The 8,446-nt window shown below is 40.0% G+C and overlaps 1 long non-coding RNA gene across 1 annotated transcript; it reads left to right on the top strand.

The window, feature by feature from the left end:
- The first annotated feature begins 605 nt into the window (after window positions 1-605).
- On the top strand, window positions 606-3,824 carry LOC310716067. Its single transcript, XR_014530473.1, has 2 exons — window positions 606-792; window positions 3,127-3,824. It is a non-coding gene; the product is annotated as an uncharacterized lncRNA (long non-coding RNA).
- Window positions 3,825-8,446: the final 4,622 nt, after the last annotated feature.

The raw sequence follows: 8,446 nt of genomic DNA, 5'->3' as shown, positions 1-8,446 counted from the left end.
TTGTTAGCAGAAACGATTCTTCTTTATAAAGTATAGAAAATGGTGCCTCACCGCCACCCTCCTGCTCCAGAGATCATCAATCTCCTTGCTGAGGTACTGGGCGGGTTTCCTCGTGCAGCTGCGTCGAGGCGGGAAAAGTCCCGCGTCCAGTGTCCTTTTCAGTGTCCACACCCTTTTCCTCTCAGTCCATCGCGTTCCAAACACTCTAACAAGTAACATGGTGAACTTCCACTACAAGTTATAAAAAAATTAAATAAAATAAGCACAGAAATTCAAAGCCTCGAGCACCGCACATAAAAAATATTTAGAGCACAATAAAGTTGCTGTTAAAACTGCGCCATCTTCCCGCCGCCCTTTACAGCAGGAGGTGCGGGAAAGCGCGAAAACAAGATGGCGCCGGTGGGCGGAGCTTCATTCAGTTACAGCAGGAAACGTGGGAAAGCGCGAAATCAAGATGGCGGCCGTGAGTTAATAGTAAATAATTTAGGTATAATTGTAAACTGTAATGAGAAAGTGATCATGAAGTAAACATTTTTTTTTAATATCGTATAATAAAATTTAAAAATAACCTAAAAGCTGTTTAAAGGAGAAACGCGACAGTAACAGTAAATTACAGATTTGTATTTTTTATTTTCTGTTTTAAACTCGTTCATGTGTTTGGGTATACGTTTATTCGTATGCTTCATTAGAGATGTAGTGAAGCGTCGGGTTCATTTCCTGTTTGGACCGGAAGTAGATGCTGCACATGAGAAGACACATGTGGATCTGAACGAAGCTGCTGTTGATCGAAAGGTAAATTATTATTGTTACTACTTAATAGTATAGTTACTATTTAAATGCTTCTCTTTAGTTTGTTTCGTCTTTTAAGCTCTTGGCAGCTCGTTTTTTACAGTTAGAAAGCAGCTAGCACGCTATGCTAATGGCGCATTGCAGTGATTGTCATTGTGTTTACAGACTGTATAGAGATAATCAGTTTGAACTTGTTTCAACTGCTGCATTGAAAATCACATAAAATAGTTTTAAAAGAACATGCTGTCATGACTACAGTATGTGAAGGGGGTGGTTTTTACCCAGTACAGTATCCCGACATGATAATGTTAAAGTTTGTGGACACCGGACAATAAGATTGGTATGTGCCTTTTGAACATCACTGTGTGTGTGTGTGTGTGTGTGTGTGTGTGTGTGTGTGTGTTTTATTTAATTTTATTTAATTTTTTCAAATGTAAAAAAAAAAAAAAAAAAGAAATTAAAGAGGGGGAGAGTGAGATGATTCAATAGACCATGTTTTTACCAAAATGTCAATTGATGACACTATAGATCATGATCTTCTCCTCGATCGCTTACAGAATTACATCGGTATTCAGGGACAGGCATTAAGCTGGTTTAAATCCTACCTGTCCAATCGTTACCATTTCGTAGATTTAAATGGAGAGCTATCCAGGATAATGCTAGGATAATGCTAGTAAATTATGGCGTGCCACAAGGGTCAGTTCTAGGACCCCTGCTTTTTACAATATACATGCTTCCATTAGGAAATATTATTAGAAGGCATGGAATTAGCTTCCATTGTTATGCTGATGATACCCAGCTATATATTTCATCCAAACCAGGCGATACAGCTCAATTAGCTCGCATAACTGAGTGTGTTGAAGAAATAAGAGATTGGATGACCCATAACTTTCTGCTATTAAATTCTGATAAAACGGAGATTTTGCTCATCGGCCCAAAAAATAGTACACAGAAGCTCCAGCATCTCAGCCTGCATTTAGACGGTTGTTCTGTAACTACTAGTTCAACGGTAAAAGACCTGGGAGTTATTTTAGACAGCAACTTATCTTTCAAAAATCACATCAATCAAGTTACAAAAACAGCCTTCTTTCACCTCAGAAATATTTCTAAGCTAAGAAATATGTTCTCTATATCTGATGCAGAGAAGCTCGTCCATGCGTTTATGACCTCTAGAATAGACTACTGTAATGCATTACTAGGTGGATGTCCTGCATCATTAATAAACAAGCTTCAGTTAGTTCAGAATGCCGCAGCAAGAGTTCTTACTAGGTCAAGAAAATACGATCATATAACCCCAATCTTATCGTCCCTACATTGGCTTCCTATTAAGTTTCGAATAGACTACAAACTACTGCTACTCACTTATAAAGCACTAAATGGTTTGGCTCCCATGTATCTATCCAGTCTTTTAACACGCTACAATCCGTCACGCTCCCTGAGATCTCAAAACTCTGGGCTTCTAGTAGTTCCTAGAATAGCAAAGTCCACTAAAGGCGGTAGAGCATTTTCACATTTAGCTCCTAAACTCTGAAATAGTCTTCCTGACAGTGTTCGGGGTTCAGATACACTCTCCCAGTTTAAGTGTAGATTAAAAACATATCTTTTTAGCAAAGCCTACACATAACACCCATCACACACATCACATCACAACCTTGTGCTCCAGAATATATGATTACATGCACATTATCAACTTGTGCTGTTAATATCATGAACAGCAGCTACGCTAATTCCTCTCCACTGCTTCTCTTTCTCTCCCCATCCCGAGGCATCCTGAGGTTTGGCCAGCTCCAGTCACGTCCCACCTCGTGAAGATTATGGACCTATGGATGATCATGGAGAAGTAGATGCCGAGTGTTTAAAGGCCCTGGCATGGAGAAGATGATGCTGGATCTATGATGATCACAAATTGTTCTGTATTGTTGAAAGATTTATGACCAAACTCTTGATGTCACCCATATGAGGATGGGTTTCCCTTTGAGTCTGGTTCCTCTCAAGGTTTCTTCCTCATATCATCTAAGGGAGTTTTTCCTTGCCACTGTCGCCACGGCTTGCTCATCAGGGACAAACACACACCATTCACCTTCACTGTTGTTTTCTGTAAAGCTGCTTTGAGACAATGTCTGTTGTGATAAAACCCTATACAAATAAACTTGACTTGACTTGATGGCTCACGGTTACAGGCAGTTCTTTAGGAATTGTGGGCACAAAGGAAACATGATGTAGGTTTGAATGAAGATCACTGGTTCATATCACACCAAAATCTGATTACCACAAGTGCAAACCTCAATATCTGCTGAAATCAGACAGTCCTCTGTTTTGTCTGTCGCCCACAAACAGGTGAATGAGGTGCTTCCTGGACCGGCGCAGACGCCTCTACATAACCTGAAATCGGGAGACTGGGCGAAGTGAAGCGGTGAAGTACTTCAGAAGAAAGAGCCGGAACACCAAACGGTGGTTGTGACTTTTCCAGGTGCTCCTGACAACGCAGACTGCTGTGAATGCCGCAGAGAGAGCCACGTGGATTCACGCCAGCCAGAGCAAACGAGTGCCAGACCCGGAACAGTGGTTGATAGGAGACGGGGAAAGTGAGAACACTTCACATAGGAACTCTGGTGTCACTGGACCTCGTGAGGTGGGAGAAGGGCGCCGTTTATGTGCTGAAGTAGCATCTGCCCTTCAAGCACCAATAACGTCAAGAATAGGAAAGGTGTCACCAGACCAGATCTAGAACAAACAGGAGACCTGCTCCGATCCACCTGATCACACACAACCTGAGACGGATACGTTGATTTAAGTAGTTAAGCGTTGAATTACGTTGTAACGAGTTTCGCCGAGAATATTCACGATGATACAATTGAAAACCCTTATGGGAAAGTTTGTGTCTGATGTTCCATTTCTCTGTTTCACCGTAAACTGTTTAGCCATGTTTTATTTTTGCAGTTGTGTCTTACTGAATGATCAAATATTACAATAATTAAAATTTGACTCTGGAGTTTGTCCGTAAAGGACAAAAAAGAGGGAAATGTAATGGAAAACTTTTCATCATATTCAGTCATACTTGTGAATGTCATGTTAATCTAAAATGACTCTTTTCTCACGTTTTGAATCCAACAACAGAAAACCCACATGTTCATTCCAGTCCTCAGTTCCATAGCAGCCAACAGCTAATAAACTGTCGAGTGCGTCAGTAAAGAACATTGGGTTTCCCCCCACGATCGTTTTTTTCACCTAGTTGTCATATGGCTAGTGCCACCGTTTCAATGAGAGATTTTAAAAAGTTAATCAAAAGTGTTCCTGTTGTTACAGCCAGTTAAATAATAATTTTCTTACACTTGCAATCAATGGTGTTAACATATCAGAAAAAATTTCCTTACTTAATTAAAAAAGCAGTTTTTTCGACTCCAAGGACCCTCCATCAAGCACAATATAAATGGAGTATCTGCTACCCAAATGCTGAATTAAATAATTTATGGATCTTTCCTCCCAAACTCTTTATTCCAAATCAAATTAAAGAACTTTATTTCAAAACTGCTCACAGATTTCACCCCTGTAAACTTTTCTTAAGCAGATTCTATCAAAATGTATCTTTATGTTCTTTTTCAACATTGAAGAATCCTTTTTTTCATTCATTCATTCATTTTCTCCCGCTTATCCGTAATTCGGGTCGCGGGGGCAGCAGTCTAAGCAGACCCCCGCCTTCGACTGCTGCCCAATCCTCACAGCACTGTCCCTTACGGTCCCTCCTGCAGGTGGTGAGCCCACGGGAAGGCGGCCCCACGTCACTCCGACGTCACGGACCTTGATATTTCCCTCGTAAGGGACCCCCGGAGCATAGAGGGTTAAGGGCCTTGCTCAAGACATTGAAGAATCGATTCTACATTTGTTTTGCTTCATTCTCAAAGTCTTTTTGATCAGAAGTTACTGTGTTTTTATTTTTTTTTTTTTTAAAAAAACATTGTACAATTTGCTGAAGCTGTTATTATTCTTTCAGATTTGCATTCTAAAGATGTTTATTTTGATTATACAGTTATTTTTCTGTCTCCTGGGTAAAATTCATATTCCCAAATCCAGAGCTATTCATTGGAAATCCAACTTTAGGTTATTTTGTTCTGATATTAAATCCTTCTTTACCTCCTTTAAGTACGTCAGAACCTTTAAACTCAAAGACCTCCCTTTTGTAATCGTGAAATTAAGATCGCACCGGTGGGTGGAGCTGTATTACGATACGGGAGGTTCTTATTTTTTTCCGCAAAAAATAATCACAAAACAGATAAAAAAAAAAAGACTGGTCTGTATGTCCAGTCTTTTTCCTTTTTTTTGTATCTGTTTTGTGATTATTTTTTGCGGAAAAAAATAAGAACCTCCCGTATCGTAATACAGCTCCACCCACCGGTGCGATCTTAATTTCACGATTTCCCTCAAAACTGTGCTGATCTGACCAATCACAGGCCAGAAAGTCTACACTTTTGTAAACCAAAATGCTAATTTTTGATGTTGCAGGTGCATTACCAGGACCCGGCTACAGGGGCGCACTCTCGAATTCAGGGATACACTGTGTAATATAAAGTCAGTTTTTCTGTGGTATGTAAGGACATGCTTTGAAACTTTGAGAGGATGCTTCTGGGACATAGTAGAAGACATCTACAGTGCAGAAACAGACTGAAAATGATTACATCCAGAACAGAAACTTTCTCACATACACACACTGAAGGTCCCTGTCTCCAGAAGGTCCATCTCCTGTAAAACACTGAGAGACAGACAGAGAGAGAGAGACTTTTTGACTTTTAACAAAGCAGCTAACTACTTACACAGAGAGAGAGCTGGCCACCTTTTAGCATCTGAGCTTAGACATCAGTGTGCTGCCCAATTAATCCTGCAGGTATATGACTCCTCAAATAACCGTACTTCAGATCCGGTTAGTAGAAATTCAGAGTTTGTTTCTTTTTATTCTAATCTTTACAGATCAGAAGGCTGTTCGGACTCTACTACTATTCAGAGATTTCTTTCTCAAATAGAAATGCCTAAGTTAAACCCAGATACAGCCAGCAGCCTGGATGAACCTCTTAGCTTGGGGGCAATTATGAAAAACAACAAGGCTCTGGCCCTGACGGCTTACCTGACAATTTTTTTTAAAGGTTTTTTGGTCAGCTATTCCCCATGTTATTAGAGCTATAAAATTACTCCCTTGAACAAAGTTTTTTTATCACCATCTCTGAACCAGGCTTTGATCTTATTTATATTAAAGAAAGTCAAGGACCCTACACTTTGCGGCAGCTACAGACCAGTTGACAGCCTAATCAATAACGACGCTAAAGTAGTAGCTAAAGTTTTGGCCAAACGCTTAGAAAATCATCTGCCATCGATCATATCAGATGACCAAACTGGCTTTATACTGGGCCATCAGTTCTAGTCCAATATACGTAGACTTTTGAATGTTATCTTTACTCCATCCCAGTCGTCAAGGTCAGAAATGGTCATCTCTTTCTCGATGCAGAGAAAGCTTTTGACCGTGTGGAGTGGGATTATTTATTTGTGGTTTTCATCTCATGGATTCGGTTGCTGTATTCTGCCCCTTCGGCTTGTGTGAAGACTAACTCTGAAATATCCCCTTATTTTTCGCTTTCTCGTGGCACCCATCAAGTGTGTCCGCTCTCACCTCTACTTTTTGCTTTGGCTATAGAGCCTCTTTTTATAATCTTAAAATCGTCTTCAGTATTTACGGGTATTCTTAGAGGAGGAAGGGAACACCACGTCTTACTGTATGCAGACGATTTACTGCTTTATGTTTCAGATCCTCTTAAGTGTGTGGACAGTATACTGCGTCTATTGAATGAGTTTGGCTCTATTTCAGGATAAAGGTTGAACCTGGCTAAAAGTGAGTGTTTCCCCATGAATGAATTGGCAAAACCAACTATTTCTCTGCTCAGGGGGAAGGGCATAGTTCTGTTTAATGTTTTGTTTTTGGTTCACACATTTGTGTCATTCAATGATTTGTTAAGTAGATTCAGTATCTCCAAATCTAATTTATTCCGTTACTTTCAACTACGCAATTTTGCTAAAGCATATTTTGCTACATTCCCCCAGTAGTTTTAGTTTAATTACCGTATTTTTTGGACTATAAGCCGCTACTTTTTTTTCCACGTTTTGAACCCCGTGGCTTATTTATGAATTTTTCCTTGGTTTTTCCCGGTTTCACAAAATTCAAGCTAAAAAACTGAGCCCCGTAACATTAGACCAATGAAATTTTCAAACGGAAACGGAAAAACGTACCTCACCTGTGTTCTGAGCTGCACGGCATCGGGAGAAAAAAAGTTTTTTTTAAATGCAAATATGTGAGAAATGTATGCTTTATCTTTCTACAAATTAGAAATGTAAGCCTAAAGGACCCTTAATGGGTCATAAACTATTATGTCTTTGCTAATAAGTGAGTTTCATACAGAATATATTAAAAATGGCTGGGAAATTCATTACTCTGTCAAATCACGATACTCACCGGTGGTACGGCCGGAGGCGTACAGGGACAGCACGGCCTGGATGGCCACATACGTAGCGGGAACGTTGAAGGTCTCAAACATGATTTGGGTCATCTTCTCACGGTTGACCGTAATTTCCGGACTATTAAGCAGACACAATTATAAAGCTGCACCCACTGAATTTGACAAAGATTTGTATTTTGAACATAAATACACCGCACCTGTCTATAAGCCGCAGGTTCATACATTGAAACTAATGAACTTTACACAGGCTTTAAAGAAAGACAGTGTCTGTTACACGGCTTGTATCTAAACAGTAGCCTACCAAGAAAGTCATTGTTCACTGTCTTCCTTTCTTTCACAACAATTTCTCTCGAGAGTTTATTTTTTGGCATCGTAGTGCTTTTAAAAATCACCATCAGTGAGGCTTTTCTCCCGATGCCGTGCAGCTCAGAACACAGGTAAAGTGCGTTTTTTCATGCCCGGTTGTTTTCAGCGCGACGAATGATTCGCATTTCCTGTAGACGGTCCGAGTGAGCAGCAGGTCAAACGTCAGAGGAACATCATCCATATTTATGATGTGGTGCGGCCCGATTCAGTGGGAGCGCATCTGATTTAATATAAAGAGTTTCATTGGTTTACCTGAACCCGTTCCGCAATTTCATTGGTCTAATGTTATGAGGCTCAGTTTTTTGTCTTGAAGCTTGTGAAACCGGGAAAAACCCAGGATAAATCCATATATTAGCCGCTTCATTGTTTGAAAGTGGGGAAAAAGTAGCAGCATATAGTCCGGAAAATACGGTATATATGTATAGTCGTGCGTATCTGCGTCTGTCTGCGACAGGTGATGCTAGTCAGCTATTTCTGGCCCTCCAAAAAATGTCGGCTCACATGAAAAAAAGAAAAGTTGATTCGGAATGCTGCGTTTTCAACAAGACATGAACTGCTTAATATTTCTTTACTGAAGTCAAAGGTAAAGCCGTGTGCTTAGTTTGTGGTACACAAGTCACTGTGTTGAAGGATTACAATCTGAATCGACAAACACGAGGAGAAATATAAGAGTTTAGAAGCCTTTTTTTTCTGTCTGTCATTTGGCGCGAGAAATAATTTTCTGAGGTAAATCTTTCATCTTCTCGTGAGGTGTGTATGGTGATAGTGATCTTATTTATCTTATATTTCTTCAA

This window comes from Silurus aristotelis (genome assembly GCF_946808225.1).
Source record: "Silurus aristotelis genome assembly, chromosome: 20".
NCBI classification, from domain to species: domain Eukaryota; kingdom Metazoa; phylum Chordata; class Actinopteri; order Siluriformes; family Siluridae; genus Silurus; species Silurus aristotelis.
The sequence above is the reverse complement of the archived record's forward strand: the minus strand, read 5'-3'. Positions and strand labels throughout refer to the sequence as shown.